This window comes from Oncorhynchus mykiss, chromosome 13 (genome assembly GCF_057628025.1).
Source record: "Oncorhynchus mykiss isolate SJ-2025 chromosome 13, ASM5762802v1, whole genome shotgun sequence".
NCBI lineage: Eukaryota > Metazoa > Chordata > Actinopteri > Salmoniformes > Salmonidae > Oncorhynchus > Oncorhynchus mykiss.
This window is the reverse complement of record NC_143034.1, coordinates 30,292,501-30,309,258: the sequence shown is the minus strand read 5'-3', so window position 1 is coordinate 30,309,258 and position 16,758 is coordinate 30,292,501. Positions and strand designations below refer to the sequence as shown.

The 16,758-nt window shown below is 43.3% G+C and overlaps 1 protein-coding gene across 1 annotated transcript in view; it reads left to right on the top strand.

Annotated features, from left to right (window-relative positions):
• Positions 1–16,758, top strand: part of LOC110485942 (alpha-1,6-mannosylglycoprotein 6-beta-N-acetylglucosaminyltransferase B) — a 170,811-nt gene that overhangs the window by 34,829 nt on the left and 119,224 nt on the right. The gene's annotated exons all lie outside the window — the stretch shown is intronic.

Sequence of the window (16,758 nt, the reverse complement as noted above, 5' to 3'; positions counted from 1 at the left end):
CTTCCTGATCTTGCTGAACCTATTATTTCCCCTTTTCCATTAACATCCATTCAGTGCACGCCAAACCCGTTACCCTTTCATATATTTTTATGCAATTTGGTCCCTATTCATACATTGTTTTCATCTGTGCCTATTTCTGGCCATAATTGGGCTGTATTCCCAAGCGCTGACTGGCTGTTTTGTGAGTAGGAGTGGGCTTCAAGGCTCCACTCAGTTTCAGAGTCTGACATCATGCACAACAGCATACAAGACATGGTGCAGAAATGACCCAACTGCTGGTGAAAGACGTAGGGTGAAAAACAGAGGGAGAGGAAAGGAGTGTGTGTGTGTGTGTGTGTGCGTGCGTGCGTGCGTGCGTGCGTGCGTGAGAGAGAGAGAGAGAGAGAGAGAGAGAGAGAGAAAAACAGAGAGAGAGTGAGGAGGAGAGTGCTGATCCGAACTGAGCAGCGCAACTTCAGAGAGGCAGAAATCAAAGAATGGGTTTTGAGAGGATTTGCTAAAGGAGTGGGGGAAAGGGGGGGTGCAGAGAGGAGGACGGAGGGAGGAAGAGGAAGGGTGGGGAAGCTTTAATTAAAGCCGCACAGTGAAGCCAGATAGATACAGCGAGTACTCTACACGAGCTCTCTGTCGTCTTTTTTCTCTCTCATCCCTTCTTCTTCGGTGTGCGCTTTGAAAGAGAGGCAGGCACAGAGGAGAAGTGACTGCTCCAATAGACTGAGAGCTCGCTTATCTCCCTCCATCTTTACCTCTCTCTTTCTCTTTCCCCCTCCGCAGCTTTGATTTTGGAATACCTTCTTGCCTCACGAATAGTGAATATCCCCAAACGAAAACCATCAGGGCGAAATTGGCGTTTCGGAGAGACGGAACTAATGAAGGTTAAAGGGGGTTCTGAAAGAGGGGAACTGAGAAAGGAACCGTCAGGTTTTACACTAACAGTTGTGTGTCTTCGGCCTTTGTGTATCGCACAGCTATAGGCCTGGCAAACGCAGCTGTTCTTTGAAAACATTTGCATGCATTTCTGCTTGTTTTCATGTCATCGGCATTACACTCTTAGAAAAAAGGGTTCCAAAGGGGTTGCCCATAGGAGACTTCCTCTTTCACCGCACTATGACGTTACTCTGTGCTGTATTGTTTTATGTACAGCACCTCTACAATTACTGCTACTTCCTGAATCAATGCTTATTTACCTTATTCTGATTGGCTCAAAGCACACATCCCCACTGTCCTGATCCAGTGTAGCAAGAAAACCTGCAACCCTAGAGAAAGCTGGTTTCCTGTCCACATTTTGCAATCAATCCTTTTTTTCCACTCTGTCAACTAACGAGTAGAAATCCCCCATGATGGCTATGATAATTAAACTGCATCTAATTACATCTAATCTAATTCCAGTTTGGAAATGGAGATGGGATGGAGAGGAGATTGCATGCTTTATCCATTCGTCAAAAACTGGTTCGATAGACATTGTTTCCACATAACTTCACCTCTGCTAGGTAAAGCCCCGCCTTATCTCAGCTCACTGGTCACCGTAGCAGCGCCCACCCGTAGCACGCGGTCCAGCAGGTATATCTCACTGGTCACCGTAGCAGCATCCACCCGTAGCACGCGGTCCAGCAGGTATATCTCACTGGTCACCCCCAAAGCCAATTCTTCCTTTGGACGCCCCTCCTTCCAGTTCTCTGCTGCCAATAACTGGAACGAACAGCAAAAATCTCCGAAGCTGGAGATTCATATCTCCCTCACTAGCTTTAAGCACCAGCTGTCAGAGCAGCTCACAGATCACTGCACCTGTACATAGCTCGTCTGTAAATAGCCCATCCAATCTACTTCATCCACATACTGTATTTTTTATTTATCTTGCTCCTTTTGCACCCCAGTATCTCAACTTGCACATTCATCCTCTGCACATCTACCATTCCAGTGTTTATTTGCTATATTGTAATTACTTCGTTATTTATTGCCTTACCTCCCTTATCCTACCTCATTTGCACATGCTGTATATAGATTTTCCTACTGTATTATTTTGACTGTTGTTTGTTCATTCCATGTGTAACTCTGTGTCGTTGTATGTGTCGAACTGCTATGTTTATCTTGGCCAGGTCGCAGTTGTAAAATGAGAACTTGTTCTCAACTAGACTACCTGGTTAAATAAAGGTCTGAATCTATCTGATGATGTTGAATCAACGTGGGACACTATTGAATTTGCAAAAAGTCATCAACGTTCAGCCTTTTTTTCCACCCAACTTAAAAAAAACTAAATGTTTTGTTGATTTTACATTGAAATCACGTTAGTTGAAAACTTAACCAAATGTAAATCAACACTAGACGTTGAACTGACGTCCGTGCCCAGCGGGTAAGCAGACTTCTAGGATTAGAGCAATCTCAGCAAATCCTGACCTTAAACTGTTAGTGCTGGAACATCCAAAACTGACCTTAGATCAGTGCTTTGCTGTAAACAGCAAGCAGGTTATAATATATAACATATATTGTGTTCAGGGGAAAGAAATTCATCAATAGTTGATTTTCTAGATAGGTCCACTGACAGTGTGTGCGCTTACTGTGTGACTGTGTGTGCACGAGAGGGAATGGATATACTGGCAAACAGACTACCAGGGCTCAACTCTATAGAGAGAAACAGGGAGGGGGGAGAGGAGAGGTGGCGAGGAGGAGAGGGAGAGAGGTGGATCCCATACCGTCAAAATATATGTACCAGGCTGTAAGGATTTGTTGGAAACACACACACACACACACACACACACACACACACACACAGGCAAACCTACCTACTGGGAGTACATGAGTGTATGATGTCTATATGCCTGTCTGTGTCTGTGTCAGAACGTATACATGTGGTACGTTCAGGGATGTGTGTTGGTCTGCTCCAATTCGTCTCCCTATAAGTGTCAACTATGTCATCTCTAGCCAAGCCTGACATGTATTTCACCGCATGAATATGCAAACAGCCTGTGGCCAATCTCACTAACACCACATCCTGTTGCCTGCTCCCTAACAGCACACCCCACACCTCGATCTGAGTCACTGCCGGGTGAGTCGCATTGGGAGCCTGGCTACGATTGCACACACACAGCAAACTAGTCCAAGTGTAACTACAGTACAGTGTACTCCACTATATTCTATTTACTGTCTATCTTTTTTCATGCCAGCGGGGGAGACAGAGGGACTTCACAATGAACAACTCCTGGTGCGCAATTATGTGTTATAGGATGATGTGGACACAGAGTCAGGGTTTCTGTTGTGCTTGCCTGTGTATGATAAAGGCCTATGGGTGTTTATAGTATGTCCAAGAAAAAGCAACCTGACCCTCTAGCAACCAATTCTGCACGACACAACCGAAATGAGCAGCCTTTTCAGCCCATGGTTTTACAACCCGCCACCACCGGGCTGTGCCTCCATTGTCCTCCACATAGAGGCTTTTCACAGCGTTGCAGAATGGGCCACGTTTGCAACACTGCACTAAGATGATGCTGCGTTCAACAGCTCACAGAGTGCTCAAGGGTCCTTTGGCTCTGACACAACATAAAAAAGAGTGGGAAATGGAGGGGGAGTGCTTCTTAGCATCCCACTGAAGTGGAGGAGGGGAAAGGGGTGGAGATGAGAGGGGCGGAGAGGAGAGGGGTGCTGGTGTGAAGTAAACAGTGGGTCTGTCCATTAAGAGAGGAACACACACAGAGAAGTGAGGACTGTTAGCGCCAGGGACCATGTCCTTCCATTAAGGGTGTGTTGTTGAACAGTGGCACTGGGTTGTTGTGCTCTGAGGTGTGCGGGTGTGTGTGGGTGGGTGTGCGTCCATAACAGTAGGACTGTGACGTTGTGAATTGAGGGGTGTGTAGTTGGACTGTTCACACGTTAGAGGTTTAAAAGGGACAGATTTCAGTGGGAGTTCAAACCATGAAAGGTAAACACACACACACACACACACACACACACACACACACACACACACACACACACACACACACACACACACACACACACACACACACACACACACACACACACACACACACTGGCCAAGTCAACACAGTCCTGCCTCTGTATCTTAGCAGGTATTGTAGAGGTGAACTACTCTAGCTGAGAAAAACAGAGTTGGCATTCTGTCTAAAACACAGTTTGTGACCGAAATAAAAGCAGACAGAAGTTTTCCCCTGCTGCGAGTTAGCCTCTCCCATACTGAGGGGGGATATTGGCTAGTCAAAACTCACACACACACGCAAGCACACACACACAGGCACGCATGCACGCACACACACACACACACACACACACACACACACACCTACAACCCCCCCCCCCCCCCCCCCCCCCCTGTAGCCCTGTTAGAGACACTAACAGGAATATTCCTTTCACGCCTCACGCCTCACATACGATGCGCCGTGGCACTAAATATTCAGGGCAATATGGTAGTTGAAGCTGGGGAGAGCAGTTGTGTTACAGTGATGTATGCCATGCCATCCCACGCTAGCTGGAGCCCCCCGACACACTGTGACGTGGTACCAGCCAAGGGAAAGAACAGAGGTCCTGTTAGCTCACCCAAGAATCAATCTTCAAATCTGATGATTTGACTGAATCTGACATTTATTTTCACCTCAGATTTAAGTTTAAGGAGAATGTAGAGTTATTCACAAGACGAGGACGACAATCGATTAAGAAATCGCTTTGAAGAATGTATTCGAGAATGTATTGATTCACACAGTGCACGGTCAATTAGACTCCTAATATGAACAGAATTTAGATAGTTGCTATTCATACTTTTTCCACTTGGTTTTATCCATCTTCTCCTGGAGAGAGATAACATATATTTACTGTGGTAACAGTACTGTTTGCTTTACGGATAAACAACTGTTTCTATCCTATGTTAATTCATACAGTTGAAGTTGGAAGTTTACATACACCTTAGCCAAATACATTTAAACTCAGTTTTTCACAATTCTTGATATTTAGAATAATAGTAGAGAGAATGGTTTATTTCAGCATTTACATTCCCACTGGGTCAGAAGTTTACATACACTCAATTCGTATTTGGTATTTGGTAGCCTTTAAATTGTTTAACTTGGGTCAAACGTTCCAGGTAGCCTTCCACAAGCTTCCCACAATAAGTTGGGTGAATTTTGGCCCATTCCTCCTAACAGAGCTGGTGTAACTGAGTCAGGTTTGTAGGCCTCCTTGCTCGCACACACTTTTTTAGTTCTGCATACAAATGTTCTATGGGATTGAGGTCAGGGCTTTGTGATGGCCACTCCAATACCTTGACTTTGTTGTCCTTAAGCCATTTTGCCAGAACTTTGCTTGCAAGTAAGTATGCTTGGGGTCATTGTCCATTTGGAAGACCCATTTGTGTTTAAGCTTTAACTTCCTGACTGATGTCTTGAGTTGTTGCTTCAATATATCCACATAATTTTCCTTTGTCATGATGCCATATATTTTGTGAAGTGCACCAGTCCCTCCTGCAGCAAAGCAAAGCACCCCTACAACATGGTGCTGCCACCCCCGTGCTTCACGGTTGGGATGGTGTTCTTCGACTTGCAAGGCTCCCCCTTTTTCCTCCAAACATAAAGATGGTCATTATGGCCAAACAGTTCTATTTTTGTTTCATCAGTCCAGAGGACATTTCTCCAAAAAGTACGATCTTTGTCCCAATGTGTAGTTGCAAACCGTAGTCAGACATTTTTATGGCGCTTTTGGAGCAATGGCTTCTTCCTTGCTGGGCTGCCTTTCAGATTAGGTCGATATTGGACTCGTTTTACTGTGGATATAGATACTTTCTACCTGTTTCCTCCAGCATCTTCACAAGATCCTTTGCTGTTGTTCTGGGATTGATTTGCACTTTTCGCACCGAAGTACGTTCATCTCTAGGAGACAGAACGCGCCTCCTTTCTGAACAGTATGATGGCTGCATGGTCCCATGGTGTTTTTCTTGCGTGCTATTGTTTGTACAGATTAACGTGGTACCTTCAGGCCTTTGGAAATTGCTCCCAAGGATGAACCAGACTTGTGGAGGTCTTGGCTGATTTCTTTTGATTTTCCCATGATGTCAAGCAAAGAGTTTGAAGGTAGGCCTTGAAATACATCCACAGGTACACCTCCAATTGACTCAAACGATGTCAATTAGCCTATCGGAAGCTTCCATTACATACTTTTCTGTTTTTTTCCAAGCTGTTTAAAGGCACAGTCAACTTAGTGTATGTAAACGTCTGACCCACTGGAATTGTAATGCAGTGAATTATAAGTGAAATAATCTGTCTGTAAACAATTGTTAGAAAAATCACTTGTCATGCACAAAGTAGATGTCCTAACCGACTTGCCAAAACTATAGTTTGTTAACAAGACATTTGTGGAGTGGTTGAAAAACAAGTTTTAATGACTCCAACCTAAGTGTATGTAAACTTCCGACTTCAACTGTATATATAATAATTAGGTGGGTGCTTATATGTGTCATATTTCACATGTGAATTGGAAAAAAACATTTTTACATATCCCACTCCCCCTGAGGCATCCTCAGAGAGTGAGGTCACAACCAGGGATCAGCCATTATTAACTGGAGACCCTGGAGCAATTAAGGTGCCTTGCTCAAGGGCACATCGACAGATTTTTCACCTATTCGGGTGGGGGAATTGAACCAGTGACCTTTTGCTTACTGGCCCAACTGGCCTTTTTTCCCTTCTGTTATTTGATCATCAAGGAGGGCAGAAGGGGGTACTTTAAACTCTCAGAGCCTTGTACGTGCCCTTTCTTGTTGTAGCACTAAGACAAAAACACTGCTTTTCTAGAGGTGTGCTGTGTTGGTATTGAGCTGTCAGTGCATGGCAATATCCCTCGCAAACAAGGAAGCTCCGTATGAAACACTAGGGTCCCCCTGGGAGAGCTCATGCTAATACTGATGTAATCTGTGATCACTGAGGATCAGCACAGAGACAATGGCTGACTGGCTCGATAGAGCTATAGGAAGTAGACTCTATATAGTACATGTCTCTAGATGGAGCTATAACAAGTAGATTGGCCTGTAGCTGGCTCCATAGAGCTACAGCAAGTATCAAATCAAATGTACTCATTAAAGCACTTTTTACTTCCGCAGATGTCACAAAGTGCTTGTACAGAAGCCCAGCCTAAAAGCCCAAACATCAAGCAATGCAGATTTAGAAGCACTGTGGCAAGGAAAAACTCCCTAGAAAGGCAGGAATCTAGGACGGAACCTAGAGAGGAACCAGGCTCTGAGGGGTGGCCAGTCTTCTTCTGGCAGTGCCAGGTGGAGATTATAAGAGTACACGGCCATTAAGGCCAGATTGTTCTTAAAGATGTGCAAACGTTCAAAGATAACCAACAGGGTCAAATAATAATCACAGTGGTTGTAGAGGGTGCAACAGGTCAGCACCTCAGGAGTAAATGTAACTTGGCTAGACAGCAGTAAATGTAGGTCTAGACAGCAGGTGCGGTAGAGAGAGAGAGAGAGAGAGAGAGAGGAGGGGGAGAGAGTGAGGGAGAGGGAAAGAGAGGGTCGAAAACAGCAGGTCCGGGACAAAGTACCACATCCAGTGAACAGGTCAGGGTTCCGTAGCCACAGGCAAAACAGCAGAAACTGGATCAGCAGCAAGACCAGGTGGACTAGGGACAGGGACAGCCAGGAGTCACCAGGCCAGGTAGTCCTTGAGGCATGGTCCTAGGGCTCAGTGGACTGGCTTGTAGCTGAATCCGGATACACTTAGAAAAAGGGTTCCAAAGTGGGTTTTCGGCTGTCCCCAAATGAGAACCTTTTTTGACTACAGGTAGAACTCTTTTGGGTTCCATGTAGAACCCTCTGTGGAAAGGGTTGTACATGGAATCAAACAGCTTTCTACCTGGAACCAAAATGTTTCTACCAGGAACCGAATAGGTTTCTTCAAAGGGTTCTCCTATGGGTACAGCCAAAGAGCCCTTTAAGGTTCTAGATAGCACCTTTTTTTCCTAAGAGCGTAGAGCTATAACAACTGCACATGAAGCTAGCTCTAAGAGCTATAGTAAGTGGAGTGGACTGACCTGTAGCTGACTCTGATGGAATTGACTGATTGTTGATGTCTCTCTGAGGATGCAGCAAGTGCAGTGGATTGACTTGTAACTGACCCTAACAGCATGTCGATGGCCTATAGTTGACTGTTGAGCTAATCTATTCAGACGGCCTAGTGGCATGTTCATGTTAATGATTTGACCTCTAATATGTGAGGTAATTACCAGCAGCCTGTGTGGTCACATTGTGCCTTTGGGCGATTCCACGCGAACAGAAAATATTTTCTATATCTCAGATTGTTCTGGCTATTCTCCCATAGAAACTTCATTGGAAGTAATGTTAGAAAAGTTTTAAAAATTTGTTTCACAAACCATTTTTGAGAAAATCGTGATGAAAGTGGCTTTTTTTAGGCCCTTTCTCGATCTGCCTCCTGTAAGACCGTATGATCTGTGAACCGTACATGATACAGACAACATCATGGTGTCGTTGTACACTTTTATAGTGTGCTCTATCATAAGGAGTATGTCTAGATTCTGAAATAAAAACAAGGACTTATTCATTTATTCAATATTAGACATATTGTTTAGAACACTACCCTCTACAAGAACATACCATTTCCATAGTGGGCTCTCTACTAATTCTATAGGTATGATCAATTTTATGAGCACTACCGACACAGTGAATGGGAAAATGGATTCAAAAGGAAACTTGACTGGCTGACTTACGAATCCTAAAGGAGGGCTGTGATTGGTTAATTACCTATCATTTCAATTTCTATGTATACAATTGGTCATATCATTAAAAGTACCAGAGAGCCATTCTGGACATTTGACATTAGTATATTGTTACAAACAATATGTCTAAAACTAAGCTAAATCAAAAAAGGTCGCTTTGAGATATCCATATTTTTTTTATGTTGAATAAAGAAATGTATTTCAGAATCTAGACATATTCCTTATAGGTCTAAAAAGGCCCAAAATGTAATTACCAATTTCATAATGACTTTCTCCAAAATGCTTTGTGATACAAATGTAAAAACCATGTTTAACATCCTTCCTCCCTATGAGGTTTCTATGTGAGAATTGCCAGAACAATCTGAGATACAGTACCAAAAAAACATTTTCTAACTGATCCAGGGTCAGTGGGTGGTTTACTCTTAATACTACGGTTAACTGGTAGCCTACCCATTGACAGTCATATTCTATTTAACCACCAGACCGTTGAAATAAGCTTCTGGCTGGATCACAAATGCCTTTTGAATTGGCATTTTGTAATAAAAATAACCTAAATGACATTGTTATAACAACCCTTTTAACACAGCAGCCAATGAGATCAACTGGAGTGTTCCCTTGTGCCAATAAGATCGCAGCAAGATGTTTCCGTGTCCAAATGACCATCACGACCATTACGGCTCATCAGGAGTCAATTGACAGCTAGGACAGTCGCCAAGGTAACCCGTCACACGGTGATGGGTTGACACGGTGATGTGTTAGGACCCCAAGGACACTATGTCACTCACTGTCACACCGGGGCCTCATCTGTCACTGTGGAGGGAGATAACTACGAGATTGCGTGGGGGGGAGAAAGCGAGAAAGGGAGAGAGAAGAGAGTAGAGAAAGAGACAGATCCTAGAGGAGAGTAGTGAGAGTCCAAAGAGAGGTAGGGAGAGAGGGAGAGATAGTAAGGAGAAAGGAGAGTATGGAGAGGAGAGAGAGAATATTTTTATTTTACCTTTATTTAACTAGGCAAGTCAGTTAAGAACAAATTCTTATTTTCAATGACGACCTAGGAACAGTGGGTTAACTGCCTAGTTCAGGGGAGAAAGAGAATATGGAATAGAGAGAGAGAGAGACAGTGAAGAGGAAAGTGAGAGAGAGACATAATAGGTTGCCATGGAAAGAAAAAATTGTGACCTTCTCCCACAGTTCTCCTGTAGAGGACTTAATCTGCTGTAATTACCTGTCAAGTCAATAGGATTGGAGTGTGATGGAGGAGAGGACTCACACCAGGTGATTACCATGACAATCACACCTCATACCCACTGACATGATGATAGTGCAGACAAGAATATACAGCGACCTCTCTGTCTTAAAGGGAATGGTCTCAGATACGGTTAGTCATAGGGTTGTATGCCTCAAGGCAGTGGTGTAAAGTACTTAAGTAAAACTACTTTGAAGTACTACTTAAGTCTTTTTTCCCCGGGTATCTGTACTTCACTTCACTATTTATATTTTTGCCAACTTCTACTTTTACTTCACTACATTCCTCAAGAAAATAATGTACTTTTTACATTTTCCCTGACACCCCCAAATTATTTTGACAGGAAAATGGTCCAATTCACACACTTAACTAGAAAACATCCCTGTTCATCCCTACTGCCTCTGATCTGTTAGACTCATTAAACACAAATGCTTTGTTTGTAAATTATGTGTGAGTGTTGGAGTGTGCCCCTGTCTATCCGTCAATCACAAAATCATTTTAAAAAATGGTGCCTTCTGGTTTGTTTAATATAAGGAATTTTAAATGATTTCCACTTTTACGTTTGATACTTAAGTACATTTGAGCAATTCCATGTACTTTTGATACTTAAGTATATTTATAACCAAATACTTTTAGACTTTTACTCAAGTAGTATTTTACTGGGTGACTTTCACTTTTACTTGAGTCATTTTCTATGAAGTTATCTTTACTTTTACTCAAGTATGACAATTGAGTACTTTTTCCACCACTGCCACAAGGCAGTATTTGAGCTATTAGTTATTTTTACTCTTCCAATTGGTTGGTTGATATATAGGTTGGGGTAGGCAGCTCACTCCAGATGATTATCACGACAATCAAACCTCATACCTACTGATATTATGATGGAGAAGAATATACTGTGATCTCTCTGCCTTAAAGGGAATGGTCCAGTGCTGTATCTGAGCTATGAGTTTCTCTCACTTTTCAGTGACCCTCCCTTTATGGTTTTCAAAGCGACAGTCTGGTATCTAGGAAACAGTTCAATGGTCATTTTAGTTTATATATATAAAACATTAGGAACACCGGCTCTTTCCATGACAAAAAACTGACCATGTGACTCCAGGTGAAAGCTATGAACCCTTTAGTGATGTCACTTGTTAAATCAACTTCAATCAGTTGTCGTAACGTTGTATTGATTCATGCGACAACTGCTGACCATCGAACGATTAACGGTTTATAATTACGGGATTAAATGAATCGGGTAATTAGTAACTCATTCACCTGGGGCACCGTGGGGAAGTTTTGTTACTTTACAACCTTATTTTGGCTTGCGTTTCTATTTCCCAAATTAACTCAAAGAATATCAGAATATCCATTATACAGCCGTCGTTAATTCATCAAATTCCTCTACAGTCTCATTCTGAACATCGTATAATCTGCACATGATCGAGTCTCTCTAAATAAGTCCCTACCACACCAATTGAGTTGATTATTTATTTACTAACAAGCTAAAAGGATAATATAAGATTCACAAACACACAGTCTAGGCTATTAGAACTTAGTATAATGAAACACGTCCCTAGCGGGCCGACACAGTATGACACGTGTTACACAAAATGGGGGTTTCAAAAGAGAGAGAAAGAGAGAGAGTGCACGAGAAAAGCACACTTGGGTGCATCTGTCGACTATGCTTATTTTAACCCTAACCTTGCCCCGAACTGCCGCTCTTATGGGTCAGAAGATAATGATGTAATTACGTGTTGAAGGTCTCCGATGAGGTGTTTCGTCGTGGGCCGGGTTCCGACTTCTCTGATGACGGCACGTCTTCGGTTACCGGGTACAACTCTCTGTTTCTCCTCACGATGTGAGTGTCCTTTCTCTTAGAGGTCTGTTTCCCCGCCCTTGCTCTGAAAAGGGTTCTTCGGAGGACGGCTAATCAGCCGTGTAGATGGTTCCAGCGTGGGAATGAAAGCAGTGTAGACACACGATTCCTTGGAGAGCTTCCTTAAGATTTACCATGGGCGGCAGGTGTCATAACCCCCCCCCCCACCTCCATATCTCTCGATCTCTCCCCCGCTGATGGGAGTGAGAGACATCTCTGTAGGATTATGGTCCACGGTAACCGGACCCAAACAGGCCAGTCATGGCACAGTGTAAATGAAGGGGATGATTTTTAAGCCTTGAGATAATTGAGACATGGATTGTGTGGGGTATGGTAGTAGATGCCAAGAGCAGCGGGTTGAGCGTAACTGCCACACTGCTGTGTTTTTCACGCTCAACATGGGCCAGCATCCTTGTGGAACGCTTTTGACACCTTGTAGAGTCCATGCACTGACAAATTGAGGCTGTTCTGAAAGCAAAAGGGGGTGAAACTAAATATTAGGACAGTGTTATATATAGTGCATTCAGAAAGTATTCAGACCCCTTCACTATTTACACATTTTGTTACGTGACAACCTTATTATGAAATGTATTCTATAGTTTTTTTTCAATCTACACACAATACCCTATAATGACAAATCAAAAACGGAAAATATCAAATTAACATAAGTATTCAGAACCTTTACTCAGTACTTTGTTGAAGCACCTTTGGCAAGTCTTCTTGGGTATGACGCTACAAGCTCGGCACACCGGTATTTGGGGAGTTTATCCCATTCTTCTCTACATATCCTCTCAAGCTCTGTCAGGTTTGCTCCGTTCATCTTTCCCTCGATCCTGACTAGTCTCCCAGTCCCTGCCGCTGAAAAACATCCCCACAGCATGATGCTGCCACCACCATGCTTCACCGTAGGGAGGGTGCCAGGTTTCCTCCAAACGTGACGCTTGACATTCAGGACAAAGAGTTCCATCTTGGTTTCATCAGACCAGAGAATCTTGTTTCTCATGGTCTGAGAGTCCTTTGGTGCCTTTTAGCAAACTCCAAGTGGGCTGTCATGTGCATTTTACTGAGGAGTGGTTTGCGTCTAGCCACTCTACCATAAAGGCCTGATTGGTGGAGTGCTGCAGAGATGGTTGTCCTTCTGGAAGGTTCTCCCATCTCCACAGAGGAACTCTGAAGCTCTGTCAGAGTGATCACCTCCCTGACCAAGACCCTTCTCCTCCGATTGCTCAGTTTGGCAGGGCGGCCAGCTCTAGGAAGAGTCTTGGTGGTTCCAAACTTCTTCCATTCAAGAATGATGGAGGCCACTGTCTTCTTGGGGACATTCAATGCTACAGAAATGTTTTGGTACCCTTCCTCAGATCTGTGCCCCTCCACAATCCTGTCTTGGAGCTCTTCGGACAATTCCTTTGACCTCATGGCTTGGTTTTTGCTCTGACATGCACTGTCAACTGTGGGACCTTTTATAGGCATATGTGTGCCTTTCCAAATCATGTCCAATCAATTGAATTTAGCACAGGTGGACTCAATCAAGTAGAAACATCTCAAGGATGATCAATGAGCTAAATTTTGAGGCTCATAGCAAAGGGTCTGAATACTTATGTAAATAAGTACATACATTTGCTAAAATGATTTAAAAAAAGGGGTTTTGCTTTGTCATTATGGGATATTGTGTGTAGATTGATGACTAGAAAATTGTATTTTATCCATTTTACAATAAGGCTGTAATGTAACAAAATGTGGAAAAAATGAAGGGGTCTAAATGAAATGTATGCACTGAACAAAAATATGAATGCAACATGTAATAGTTTCTAAGACTTTACTGAGTTGAAATTCATATAAGGAAATCAGTCAATATTAATAAACAAATTAGGCCTAATCTATGGATTTCACATGACTGGGCAGGGGTGCAGCCATGGGTGGGCCTGTGAGGGCATAGTCCCACTCAATTGGCAGCCAGGCCCACCCACTGGGAGCCAGGCCCAGCCAATCAGATTGAGTCCCCCCCCCCCAAAAAAAACGATTCTCCAGGTGAAGGAGCCAGATGTGGAGGTCCTGGGCTGGCGAGGTTACATGTGGTCTGGGTTGTGAGGCCGGTTGGACGTACTGACAAATTCTCGAAATCGACATTGGAGGCAGCTTATGGTAGAGAAATTAACATTCAGTTCTCTGGTAACAGCTCTGGTGAACATTCCTGCAGTCAGCATGACAATTGTATGCCATCTCAAAACTTGAGACATCTGTGGCATTGTGTTGTGAGACAAAACTGCACATTTTAGAGTGGCTTTGTATTGTGCCCAGCACAATGTGCACCTGTGTAGTGGTCATGCTGTTTAATCAGCTTCTTGCTATGCCACACCTGTCAGGTGGATGGATTATCCCCAACAGGGATGTAAACAAATGTGTGCACAACATTTGAGAGAAATGAGCTTTTTGTGCGCATGGAATTTTTCTGGGATTTTTTACATCAGCTCATGAAACATGGGACCAACACTTTACATGTTGTGTTTATATTTTAGTTCAGTGTATATAGTTCCAATGGTCCAGTTAGTTAAAGCATGGTGGATGTGTAGTACATGGGGATGTGTGAATGTACTCCTCAACATGAAGTTTCCCAACTTTCGCCAGTGAATAGCTAGCTTTTTGTGTTGCGCCGATTGGCAAGACAAGGTGGTCACGTGTGCTAGCATCCACCATAGTGTGCTAGCAAGGCAGAGGTCCTTGGTGTGAGCTGAATCAGGAGGTGGTACTTGCACACTTGCAACACCAGGGTTGTGGGTTTGACTCCCTGCAAGGACCACATGCTGTGAATACCAATAATATATTTTCTGTATTTCACTTTGGATAAACCCACCTGCTATATCATTATTATTATACTAATATATTTTCTATTTTTAAAGCCCTTTTAAATCCTTTAAAATAATTTTTGCACATTGTGTCAGTGAAAGTTTGCAGAAAATGTATCTTATTCATCTTCAGAATATATTAATTATATTGTAATCGTGTAAATGGTATATCAGTCAGTTTGGCCCAATGCGTTGTCTGGCTGTGTTTTACAGTTGAAGTCGGAAGTTTACATACACCTTAGCCAAATACATTTAACTCAGTTTTTCACAATTCCTGACATTTAATCCTAATAAAAATGCACTATCTTAGGTCAGTTAGGATCACCACTTTATTTTAAGAATGTGAAATGTCAGAATGTCATAATAGTAGAGAGAGTGATTTATTTCAGCTTTTATTTCTTTCATCACATTCCCAGTGGGTCAGAAGTTTACATACACTAAATTAGTATTTGGTATCATTGCCTTTAAATTGTTTAACTTGGGTCAAACATCTCGGGTAGCCTTCCACAAGCTTCCCACAAAAAGCTGGGGGAATTTTGGCCAATTCCTCCTGACAGAGTTGGTTTGTAGGCCTCCTTGCTTGCAAGGCCTTTTTCAGTTCTGCTTTGTGATGGCCACTCCAATAGCCATTTTGTCGTTAGCCATTTTGCCACAACTTTGGAAGTATTGTCGATTTGGAAGACCCATTTGCGACCAAGCTTTAACTTTCTGACTGATGTCTTTAGATGTTGCTTCAATATAACCACATAATTTTCCTGCCTCATGATGCCATCTCTTTTTTTTTTCTTTTTTTTTTTTACCCCTTTTTCTCCCCAATTTTTAGTCTCATCGCTACAACTCCCGTACGGGCTCGGGAGAGACGAAGGTTGAAAGTCATGCGTCCTCCGATACACAACCCAACCCACTGCTTCTTAACACAGCACGCATCCAACCCGGAAGCCAACCGCACCAAAGTGTCGGAGGAAACACTGTGCACCTGACAACTTTGGTTAGCGTGCACTGCGCCCGGCCCGCCACAGGAGTCGCTGGTGCGCGATGAGACAAGGATATCCCTACCGGCCAAGACCTCCCTAACCTGGACGACGCTAGGCCAATTGTGCATCGCCCCACGGACCTCCCGGTCGCTGCCGGTTACAACAGAGCCTGGGCGCGAACCCAGAGTCTCTGGTGGCACAGCTGAAGCTGCAGTACAGCGCCCTTAACCACTGCGCCACCTTGATGCCATCTATTTTGTGAAGTGCACCAGTCCCTCCTGCAGCAAAGCACCCCACAACATGATGCTGCCACCCCCGTGCTTCACGGTTGGGATGGTGTTCTTCGGCCTGCAAGCCTCCCCCTTTTTCCTCCAAACACAACAATGGTCATTATGGCCAAATATTTCTATTTTTGTTTCATCAGACCAGAGGACATTTCTCCAAAAAGTATGATCTTTGTCCCCCATGTGCAGTTGCAAACCGTAGTCAGACTTTTTTATGGCGCTTTTGGAGCAGTGGCTTCTTCCTTGCTGAGCGGACTTTCAGGTTATGGGAATATAGGACTCCTTTTACTATGGATATAGATACTTTTGTACCTGTTTCCTCCAACATCTTCACAAGGTCCTTTGTTGTTGTTCTGGGATTGATTTGCACTTTTCGCACCAAATACGTTCATCTCTAGGAGACAGAACGCGTCTCCTTCCTGAGCGGTATGACAGCTGCGTGGTCCCATGGTGTTTATACTTGCGTACTATTGTTTGTACAGATGAACGTGATACCTTCAGGCATTTGGAAATTGCTCCCAAGGATGAACCAGACTTGTGGATGTCTACAATTTATTTTCTTTTGATTCTCCCATGATGTCAAGCAAAGAGACACTGAGTTTGAAGGTAGGCATTGAAATACATCCACAGGTACACCTCCAATTGACTCAAATTATGTCAATTAGCCTATCAGAAGCTTCTAAAGCCATGACATAATTTTTTATTTGTTTGTTAAGTTGTTTAAAGGCACAGTAAACTTCTGACCCACTGGAATTGTGATACAGTGAATTATACATGAAATAATATGTCTGTAAACAATTGTTGTAAAATGACTTGTGTC